Source organism: Cornus florida, unplaced genomic scaffold, assembly GCF_030987335.1.
Source record: "Cornus florida cultivar Cherokee Brave unplaced genomic scaffold, ASM3098733v1 CherokeeBrave_3.0.0_Hap2_Chr10, whole genome shotgun sequence".
Lineage (NCBI taxonomy): Eukaryota > Viridiplantae > Streptophyta > Magnoliopsida > Cornales > Cornaceae > Cornus > Cornus florida.
The window spans coordinates 96,315,826-96,328,221 of record NW_026775580.1 but is presented as its reverse complement, the minus strand read 5'-3'; the positions used below and the strand labels follow the sequence as shown (position 1 = coordinate 96,328,221).

The 12,396-nt window shown below is 35.7% G+C and overlaps 1 non-coding gene across 1 annotated transcript; it reads right to left on the bottom strand.

Annotated features, from left to right (window-relative positions):
- Positions 1-11,040: 11,040 nt before the first annotated feature.
- On the bottom strand, positions 11,041-11,128 carry LOC132280660 (small nucleolar RNA U36a). Its single transcript, XR_009471664.1, has one exon. It is a non-coding gene; the product is annotated as a small nucleolar RNA U36a (small nucleolar RNA).
- Positions 11,129-12,396: the final 1,268 nt, after the last annotated feature.

Here is a 12,396-nt window from a genome sequence, read left to right as displayed (position 1 = left end):
TAAGGTTTGGCATTTAGTACTAATAATTTTGTGGGCTCTGGAAATTTTATCTTTCAGCGGGACTGCATGGTTTTAACCAATCACAACTCGACATGTAAACAAATTTGTAATCCCAAATCATATAATATATTTTGGCATGCATGACTTTTCACCACCACTAGCTATTAGTTTACATTTGTCTTTTATTCATGTGGAGGGATTGTTAAAAATTTCATGAGTAATACTAAAAAATAAATATTAAATTTATTAATTATTAATTTCATTCAATTGTAGCTGTTATAATTTTCTGAGACTTCTTGTCATCCCGTCTTACGCTTTCTACTTGTGGTGAAATTTAAATGTAAATGGCGTCAGTGTTGGAATTTGCAAAATACATGACCAAATCATCTCTGGTAATTCTTTTATTTGCTATGGGATTATATGTTGTCATTAACTTTTTGAGCTTGGATAATATATATTTCAAAATTATTTCCGGTATTGTATGAACACCACCACCACATGACCACAACCCACGTGAAACGGGTCTCAAAGAAAATTTACTTTAGGTGAAAATAATAATTTTCCAGTGAATTTGATAATTTCCAATTATAGGAAAAAAAAATTACCACTACATAGTAAAACTGTAAAAGTAAGATTAATCAAAATGCAGGCCAAAGCCCAATTATCGGGTAAAAAAAAACGAAGGTAAAAGGAAAAAATATTTAAACTGAGCCGTCATGTATTGGGCCAATCAGCGCACCAGACCAACGTGCTTGCTTATTGGTTGGGCCTGGCCCGAATAACACTAACAAGATTTCCCATAAAAATTAACATTCCGTTAATAGGATAAAAGAGTTAATAATGGCCTGAATAACACTAACAAGATTACCCATAAAAATTAATAGGGTTAATTCCACCTACATTCCTTAGGCCCTGTTTGGGGCATGCTCCATCTTGTTCTATGCGCTTCCCTACAGTGTAAATGGGCACTATTGAGCAAACTTGGTTGTTTGGTATGGGCTGTATTGTGTCCAACAGTTGTAGAACAAATTCAGTTTTTGGGCCAATTTCCGGAACAAAAAAATCATGTTCCAAAGTGTTCCCAAATTGTGCAAGGCCTACTTTTCATTGTAGAATGGAGAACAATAGCCCATCCGGTTGGAACACTGAAAACACTTTATACTTGTTCAGTCTATCTTGTTCTAGGGTTCTCTCTACGACTGAGGTGATTCACAGTGTACCCTTGGGAGGTACTGAAGCTTTCCGAGATCTTGGGTTGAAATCGACACCATTGATGTAAATACGAAGCTTCTCGGCAACGTCTTCTTCTCACCGATGAGTTCCCAAAATGCGTCTTCTTCATAAATGGAGTCATTGTGTTCTGTCTAAATTTAGTCACATGTATAATCAAGATCGGGCTTGTCGGTGTTCCACTGTGTATGCAGATCTGAAGATAAAATTCCCCTTTGTGACCTCTGCATTTTCCGGCGAACCTAACCTCACACCGCTGCTCACTGCACTCTCAGATTCTCGGTCTATTTACCTTCATCGTCGACACCAAGTGAGTTAATTTTTTGTTTGCTTGAAAAAAAGAATTAATTATGAAGACCTTGTTGCCTGATTTGTTGAGGAATGCACAATTGTATCTCTGTATTTATGGTGTACTATGGCTTCGCTAGACCTTAATGCTTGTATCTCTTTACTTTGTTTGCTTGTTGCCTGATTTGTTGACGATTTTGTGGTGGAATGTTCAAAAAATTGCCAGTGGACTGTTGAAGGAACAGATTATAAAAATCTTTGAGTTGTTTTTTGTAATTTCTCTATTTATTTATTTATTTATTTATTTATTTCAATCCATGAGATTTTTCTTTGACTGAATATGTAAACATAGGACTGAGAAATATCATGCGTTCAAACCGGTTGGACCATGTCTATATGACAAGTCATGGGTTGCTTTGACTGATAACATATTTTAGTCTGGAATGCATATTATATAATTAATTATATATAGGCACAGATTGATACCTGTTTTGAATTTACTTGAATACTTCATAAAAAAAAATTGTTGTCTTCCAGTGATTATATCACGTTAATCAGGCGACCTCATGCTCTTCTTTACTTGAATTGAGCCACACATATTCCTCTCTCTATATATCTATATATCATTCAACAAAACAAGTGTGAAATGACTAATGAGTGTGTTCAATTGTGTCATTATTTTAGTAAGAAGAATTTACTGACTGACAATAAAAGATGAGATGTTATCATGGACCAACCTCGCAAAAATAAAAAAAATTACCATTCTTAATTAGTGGACATAACACATATGATTAATGATTGTAAAACTTTTGACGAGGTCATAAAGACAAAACTATAGAAGACCTGGGGAAAAAGAAATGTTTGATTAAAAATAAGGAATGAATTGAAATAAGGAGTATGAAAAACATGATTCGTAGATCTAACCCCTTGTATAATATTTTTGGATTCTATCTTATACATTTTAACAATGAAAGATCAATTTTTTTTTTTTTTTTGCTTTTGGAGTAGTTGTATAACTTGAGGTTCGAGTCTCGGCCTAGACAAAAAGGCATATATGTTTGCTTTAATGTTGAGATAAATATGAAAGAAAAATGGTATATCCGATGACATCATTCCCAACTTACGTGAGTATAATAGGATGTGTCTAATTATAGGACTATGTAAGTATCACAACTCAAATTGTTTTTTCATTTAATGGCGTGATGATAATTGTGTAGTTAAGACGATGTTATTGGCTAAGATTACAGTTGTTAATGACCCTTTTAACACATTTTTATTAAAACTATGTAATTAGATGGATATCAATGCTAACAATGTGATGGACTCAGAAATAGAGGACCTTACAGAGAATACCGATGATGGAAAACTAGTATGGGATGATTCCCATCTTGAAGCTTTCATCATCTGTATGGAGGAAGAAGTCTATGCCGGTAATCGGAATAACACAATTTTTACTCCAAATGATTGGAAAAATATACAGAAAGGCATGACTAGCCGTACAGGCAAGAACTATGAACTGAAACAACTTAAGAGCAAATTCAACCACCTGAGGGTAGACTACAGAGCCTTTATGAGTTTGTTAGGAGAAACAGGCGTGGGATACAATGCTGAGACGGGCATGGTTATAGTTGAAAATGAAATATGGACTAGATTGATCAAGGTTAGTTTTTTAAATAAATTTATGTTGATTTTACAAAAAATTATACTTCAATTAATATTAATAGTAATTTAATAATTTGTAGGTGAATTCCCAATATGGTAAGTATTGAAAGAAGCCATGCAATCATTTTGATAAGCTCACAACCGTATTTGGAGGCACACACGCTACAGGTGCACATGTCCATACTTCCTACAGTCCACCCATTCTCAACCAAACCCTCGCACACCATGAAGGCACACATACCTCATTTGACCTTAATGATGATTTTGCTGAGTTAGGCGGTCATGAGTTCAGTCCTTCTCCTGACCCTCGTGGTAAGAAACCAAGGAGAGAGAGTTTTGCCTCCACAATGGATCGTGTCATGGAGAAAATGATTGAGGCTAGTAGAGAGAAAACAGATCGAATTGAAAGGGCCATAGTCGCTTCTTCATCATCTAATATGAAAACAGGGCAGGAAGCTGGGCAGGTTGAAGTAAATTCTCCGGATAAGACAAAGGGTGATTTTAAATTATGTTGTTACATTCTGAATAAGTTGGAGAGCGTTGATATGAAACAATATGCTAAGGTCACCCAGATGTTACGTAATGATGAACTTTGGAGGGATTTCTTTCTTAATGACCTTCCGGATGAAAAGAGGGTTGGTTGGATCAATGAAATTTGACTTAGCATGTTGGTTTTATTATGAATTTGGATGACTGTATTACTACGTATTATGACTTTCTGTGTGTCGCTTTTATTTGTTATTATCTTTTGCTATGACTTTGGGTGATTGTAATATTAAGTACACTCGTTGATATGTTATTTGGTTTCAGTATAATGACAATATAACTATTTCGTTTGTTTTGATTTTAGTTGTTGCCTTGCCCTAATAATTTTTATTTTGTTTAACAAAGCTTGAGATTATTGTAATTTATAATGTTTGTTAAATGTTGTACTATACAGATGGATATTAGGACAATAATTGACTTGTATGATGATGGTGATGAGGAAAATGAATGTGTCATCATAATGGCATGTATGTTGGACTATTATAAGAAACATTACGAGAAACAACCTTGTAGGAATTCTCTTTTAACCGGGGAAGCATATATAATGGAGATATTGCATGGACATGAAAATAGATGTTTTGAAAATTTCAGGATGTCCATCCCTATTTTTTTGAAGTTGTGTGGGGAGCTTAAGTCATTAGGGTTGAAAGACTCAACAGGTGTAAGTGTTTATGAACAAGTTGGCATATTCTTGCTTACTTTAGCTCATAATGAAAGGAATCGTGTGGTCGCAGAAAGATTTCAACACTCTACGTATACAATTTCAAAATACTTCCATGCGGTTTTACAAAAAATCTGTGATTTAGGGAAACAGATTATTGTCGCCCTAGATTTTACCGAAGTTCCTAACCATATAAGGAAGTCAAAAAAATACCACCCTTTTTTTAAGGGTTGCGTTGGGGCAATTGATGGAACTCATGTCCATGCGAACGTGCCTGTGGACCAACAAATACCATTTCGTAGTAGGAAGGGGGATACCACACAAAATGTAATGGTTGTTTGTGATTTTGATATGATGTTCATGTACGTCGTAGCTGGATGGGAGGGGTCTGCTAATGATTCTAAGATACTGAATGAGACAATTAATAATGAGGATTTGCATTTCCCAATACCTCTAGAAGGTAAATGTCATTTATCTAATAATTTTGCAATACTTATTTTAAATATCATGGTTCCCAAACGTGTCTTATAGTTTGTAAAATGGCAGGGAAATATTATTTGGTTGACTCCGGGTATGCCAACCAACGGGTTTTTTGGCTCCCTACAGGGGCCAACGGTACCACTTCCAAGAGTACCGTAGAGCTCATTGGCAGCCGCAAGGTAGAGAGAAAATTTATAATCACAGGCACTCGTCATTACGAAATATAATTGAGCGTTGTTTTGGGATGCTTAAAATGAGATTCCCCATCTTGAAGCAAATGCCCCCTTATAAGTTTGAAGCTCAAGTTGCTATTGTTTTAGCTTGCTGCACACTTCATAACTTTATAAGAAAGGAGGCGCATGTGGATCCAATATTTAATGATGCAACTATGGAGGCAATGATGGATGAAAGTTTTGGAGATGATGAAGTTGATGTTCAACCTAATGTGTCGCAGTCTCGCTCGTGACCAATGGATATTGTACGCGATTATATTGCCGATACTATATGGCATGCAAGTCATCACCCTTGAAATAGGATTTACATGTTTACCATGTTTGGATAACTGTAATAATTACTTTATACTAGTTCCATTTGTTAGTATTTGCATAACTGTAACAATTACTTTATTGTTTTTCTTTTTTACAATCAGGATAACTATAATAACTATTTTGATTAACTTTATCTTTTTTATTAACTTCTTTGGATCAGTCTTATAGTTTGCATATGCAGTCATGTATAAGATAAAGGGTGATGGGCCACCTTGTGCATGTGGGAGGGGTCGCATGATTCTTTATACGGTTGGAAAATCTAAGAATTATGGACGATCATTCTATAGATATCCAGCTTGGGAGGTATACAATTTTCTTTGCATTAATAAGAATATTTTAAATACATCTTAGTGTTACAGGTGCATTTTGATAATGTACAACTCTTTTTTCTAATTTAGTCACAAGATCGTGCATTTATATGGTTGGATGACATGCACCAACGTCTGTAAGTGGGCGGTCATGTGCAAGAAGAATTGGAGGATGTAGTTGCTGTTATGCAAGCTCAACAAAATCGGCAAAACTACATTATCTAAGAATGTTGTTGTTGTCTTACTATAACTATATTTTTGTTGATTTTGCTCATGTTGTTGTTGTTTATTATTGCCGCTGTTGAGAAATGATGTTGTATTGAAAGTTTAATTTTATTTCATGAACTTTTATTGTGACTGTTGGCGAATGCTGTAATATTTTTTATACTCATGTATGTAATATATTAAAATTCATGAAACTATGATCTTTTGAAACTTTATTTCAATTCCATATTTGGAATTTTTTAATTTATTTATATGGTTATTATAATAAATTAATATAAATGGAGGAACAATATGTCCGGCATAATACAATTATTTTTTGTAACTTTATACAATAACGTTAGAAAAAATGTATTGAAAAAAAATATTATTTAAAAACATTTTTAATCCAACATATTTAATTATTTTATTTATCAAATTAATTTTGGTTACACTTTGGAAAACCAAACATGTTTTGTTCTCATATTTCTTAGAACAAGATACATTACCAAACATGTTCTACATATTTTTGTTTCATGATTCGGTAGAGCAAACTTGGAACACCAAACATGTTTTGTTCTCATTCCAGAACATCACACTACAAAACACTTGTTCTGTTCTAGGCTAGAGCAGTATACACTACATCACACTACACTTCCCAAACGGGGCCTTAACATTTGCTTATATTTCACGTAGACCCCCTCTACGTTTTATAATTTCAGCTACATCCCCTGTTATTAACCACAGTTTAGTTTTCTAACAGAAATGTGTGATTTTACTTTTTTGCCCATAAATTATATATTAAAATTTATAACTTAAATAAAAAGACTTAAACGCCCTCTATCTCTCTCTACACAGAGACACATTATGTAAATGTTGGTGACCATGTCAGACGACGGAGATCCCTTCACCTTTGTAACTTGTTGAAGATTGCTTCACCCAAGTCGGATGGCAATCCCAAGTCCGGTGAAGTTCATTTCAGTTAGCCGAAGCTCACAACGGAAGACAGCGGCTATGATAAGAATCCGTGTCGTCCATGGTTGCACATCGTCGATCTGAAAACCGATAAAATGTCTCCACAGGAAATTTTCAATCCAAGCTAACATTTCCTTAAATTTAGTAAAAATCAAAATCTATAAGCTCTTATCATCCCCAATATCCAGCCATCGCCATCTTCAACAGCTCGACCACAATCCATCGATGAAGTTGAGTAACCCGGACAATGTAATCTTATCATCCTGAGTTCCATCCCCAAAATCTCGATAATGCAACCCAACATTGCAGTCAATGTCTTCGATTACCAGTATGGACCGGTTTGTCGTGCCGATCAACAGCCTCCTCAGATCTGAATTGCACTGAACCTCTCTCAAGTCCAAGTCATATATATCAAACTTCAAGTAATTAGCCATGGCTACAACCAAACTCGACTTCCCTGTACCGAGTGGTCCATACAACAAATACCCACGCTTCCAAGCCCTCCCAACTCTTCTGTAATACTCCTTCCCATTTATGACCTCTCAAGATCTTCAATCAGCTCCTTCTTCGTCTCCGTATCCATCGTCATTGTATCGAATGTTGCCGGATGATTGAGAAGCACCGAACCCCAATAGTCTGTACTATTGTAGTCACTGTGTGAAACTTCACATCTTTTCTCTCTTCTTTTATTGCCTTGGCTCAGCCGGATCCGTCTCGCCGAACTCAGTTTCGCCGCTGCCGGACATCACAGCCTCGAACTTAGTTTTCGCCGGCGCCATCAACATCCTCACAGTAAGCCATCTCCCTATTCACTGGTGCCGCCATCAACATCCTCACAACCCGTCATCTTCAACAGCCGGATCAGACCCAGCCATCTCCCTCTTCATCGGCGCCGCCATGAACATCCTCACAGCCCATCATCTTCAACAGTCGGATCGGACCCAGCCATCTCCTTCTTCGCCGGCGCCGCCGTCAACATCCTCACAGCCCGTCATCTTCAACAACCGGATAGGACCCAACCATCTCCCTCTTCGCCGGCGCCATTAACATCTTCACAAACCGCCAACTCCTCCCTGCTTTTGCCAAATTCGCCTCCACCGGATCGGCTCTACAACAGCCGCCACCTTTATCTTCAAGCTTGTGCACCTTATGGCCAAGAGTTATCCATTTGTTGAAACTTGAAAACTCTTGGCTATAACGAGCAGAACTATCTTGGTTTGGGTTATCACCGACAGTCACGCGCCGCCATCGGGTCCGATCTTGTTGCTGCCGATACAACTTCCTCACAAGATTTAGATTTTGGGTTAAAGACTTAGATACCTCCTTCAACTTCATCAATTTTCATTATGCTCTCCCAAATTTATTATTATTTTTTTTTTCTCAATTGGATCTTGGGTCTGCTAGTGATGTTGTTTACAAAGGGTGATTGTGGATGGTGGTACTGAAGGTTTGGATGCAGAAGAATCGAAGATGGGTGTAGGCTGAGATCAATTAAGGGTAATTTTATAAATTTGCATTGGTCAATAAGGTTAAAAATGTCATTTTAAGTATTGGAAGGGTAAAATTGACCTTCTACTGATTTGTTCATGCTAACACCGTCAGTTACTTAACAACAGGGAGTAAGTTGCTACATAAATTAAAATCTCAAGGGAGGTAGGTGGAATTATGAAACGTAGAGGGGGTGTAAATGAAATATAAACAAACGTTAGGGAGTGTAGGTGTAATTAACCCAAATTAATATTATGTTAATAGGATAAAAGAGTTAATATTCTCTTTTATATTATGTTATTCTCTTTTATATTATGTTAATAAGATAAAAGAGTAATCATATACTAACAAGATTCCTCATAAAAATTGACAATAGAAATAATTAAATCTTGGAACACGTAACTATACGTATCCAACAACCAAGCCTAGTCGTTGCAACTGCGATATATTGGAATTGTTCGTCCCTCTCATAAAGCAATATAAAATAGAATTTTAGTAAACACAATTCTAAATAGAATATAAAATAATAATAATAATAATACATAATTAATAATCACTATTAAAATCATAAATTTTGGTTTTTAATAGATTTATAGATATAAAATAATTCAAATTAAGGCAACTAATTGAAAAAATGTAATCGGTTTCATAAACTGGTTATACGTGGAAAATAATTTATTATTCACATTATATGTTCATTTTTATATAAGGTCATCAAGTAATCTTGCATGATTTTTTAAGTATGTACGGTATATAACATTATGGATGTAAAAAATTGTGATATATATATATATATATATCTGTTACTGTATTTTACTTAAAAATAAGATTTTAGAGGATGTGAGGACGATTTTGATCCATTAAAGTTGGAAGTTTGGAACTTGCATTGGTCCTATCTTCACCCACATCACCTGTTTAATAAACATTTTATTTTAAAAAAATACAACAAAAAGGATGTAAAGCTTATAAGATTATCGAGTTGGTTTTTTTATTTATGAAATAGCATTTTAATCTTCAGTATTAACTCGAAAGTAATTTTGCAAAATTTTAGAAAAGTGTTTATATGCATATTTTTCTCTCTAAATTCAAATAAACAATTTTTTTTTTTTTTTAAATTTTTTTTTAAGGAATGAATGTTCATGGGGAACTCAAGAAACCAATGTGTTTGAATTTTGACAATATGTTAAAAAAATCACAGAACATGTAATGAAACAAAACTCATGGGCGGGCCCGTTCACCAGGAAGTGTTTCTTGCTTTTGCTTCCCCCGGAAGCAAAATTATAATTTTAATTTCTTGAAGCTAAAACATAAAGTTAAATTATGTTCATAATGCTTCATATTTAATGAAATAAACCAAAAATTATATCACTAATTATATAATGTGCATTCAACAAAGAGCACAAGTGGATTAAAGGTTTAAAATCAAACAAACAATAATAATTTATGAAATAAACCAAAAATTACAATCTCATGTCGATAGCATGGATGAGAGATCTATAAGTTCAAATTTTATTATTCAAAAAAGAAAAAATATATATATTTTTACTAAATTTATCGGGACAGATTGTCTATATATATATATATGGAGTAAGTGTAGAAAAATACCCTAAAATATACTTTTAGTAGTACTTTTATCCCTATTTAAAAAAGTGTGCAATAAACACCCTTAATTTTTTAATATTGTGCAAAATTATCCTTTTGTCAAAAATCTGTCTTAAATTAGTTCTCTAATACCCATTTTGCTCTTTTTATTCTTCCCAAAATGCTCCTGCAATCACCCTCTTCACTACAATCATTCTTTGCCGTCCGTGCTCGCCGTTTCCACCACTTATCCATCCGCTTCAAGCATCAATGACATAGGGTAGGCTGGTAGGGGGAGCCCAAATATCTTGACTTTTTTATTTGCTCGGTGGTAAGCCAAACCAAAGGCTGCCTTCCACTCCTAATATCTTCTTCTATTTTCTCGGTTCACCAGTACCCCATATGAAATCTCGGTTCTCAACGCTCCAAGCCAAAGGTGAATTCAATATGGAATCGGGGTGAAAAAAGTTGGATTTACACCATAAAATCAAAATCTCCTGTCATGCTCGCAAAGGCAATGAACCTATCGCGATTGGAACGAGAATTTCCCGTCGAAGTTCATCAGAGAAATTGAGCATTCTTGGTGACTTCTAAGCTACGAATCAGTCCACTGCGTTATCCTTTCAGTGACATAATAGACCGACGAGCATGAATCGGTCGGATGGTTTTACTAGTTTTGACCCAAGCGGGTCTGTAGAACCGATGCAAGGAGGTGCTCGGCGCTGATGGATCTGGCAAGGACGGATCCGGCGGGCGGTGGTGACAAGGACGATTCGCGGTAGAGAGCGCGGAACGGCAGCCGGCGAGTAAGGGAGGGCTCGGCGGTGAGAGGAACGGTAGGCAAGGAATAACTGAATCGGCCGTGAGCTTGATGGGTCCGGTGAGGGATGTGATTTCCGACAGCAATGGTCGAACCGACGGACAGAGACTTGTAAAAAAATCGCGAGTTCGGTGGTGGTTGATTTGCAGATCTTCGGACCGGGCATTTGGGTTGATGGCGGTGATGGGTGGTGATGGTTTGGGTTTTATTTATTTTTTTTTTTTCTGGAAAGTCTGTAATATATATAAGAATTGGCTCATATCAAGAAATTCAACCAAAATTTTCCTTTTATGCTTTATAAATTGCTTTCAGAAGCGCGGATAAAATATAATCATAACCAAAAATAAATTGAGAAAGATATTAATTTTATGAGTTCGAATACCTTTTTAATTAGAAAAAGGTGAAATAATATGTGGCCGTCAAGGCTAAACTGCAACACTAGACGGCGGCGATTTAGCACGAGCAATTGGGCTTTCTTTTTCAAGTAACAGATATTGAAAACTATAAAGCAAATATAATGTGTATATGATTTTGCAGAGAAGAGAAAATGGGTTAACAGTGGGTCTTTGTGGTTGTTAGGTCAGGAAGAATAGTGTCATTTTTGGTCTTTTTACAAAAAAAATTTATTTTTATATATTTTATAAAATTATTAAATAAGGGTAATATGGTCAATTTAAATTTTAGGGTTAATTACAATAACATCCCCTGAAGTTTATCTTATTTACAGTCATAAACAAGTTGACGCATTTTTGAACAATGACACCCCTCAGGTTTAATAAAATTAACAAAGACACCCCTAATAGTCACTACACATGGCGAATTGACATTGCTACCTTTGACCTATTTGAAATATGGAATTAATTATTTTTTAATCTTTAAAATTTATTTTTCTTAGACCAAACTACCCTTTTAAATAGTTCAAATTATACTCACCCTTCCTTCTTGCACCACTGCCTCATCCGCGCCGCCACATTACCAGGTCCAAAGATCAAACAGAGACACAACAGAACCCTTTATCTTGATTCTCTTTGGCAACATGAGACCCATATAGAGAACCAAGTCAGCCAAAGCCGTTATTGAAGATCAATCGGACTAGCTGTAGTCTTAATTGTCGCCGGAAAGAAGCCTGATCGAATTGAGGATTGATCGGAGCTGAAGTTTCCATTGTTACAGGACTGAAGATCTATTTAATTTGATGAGAGCATAGAGCTACAGTGACCTCAACCATGGGTTCTAAAAAACCCAATAACTTTAGTGATTGTCCACATAGCGCGGTGAGAGCTTTAGAACACATCTGGGTTCGGTGAAGACAAATCCAACTGGTGACAACCGCAACATAGATTTGAGAGTTGCTGCTAAATTGATATATATATATAACTGTGAGAGACCAGAAAGCTCATCAATGTGTCGCCGGTGTGAGCCCAGAAACTTCAGCAATTTATTAACCAGTGAGAACAGTTTCGGCAAAACCCAACAGCTACCATTGAATCCAGTGAAAGATTCAAATAACAATTACAAAATTATGTGGCATACACAATGTTGCACTTGGAACCAATGATGGATCTGTACTCGTTGACGGTTAAGAATTTGTAGATGGTGATGGCAGTG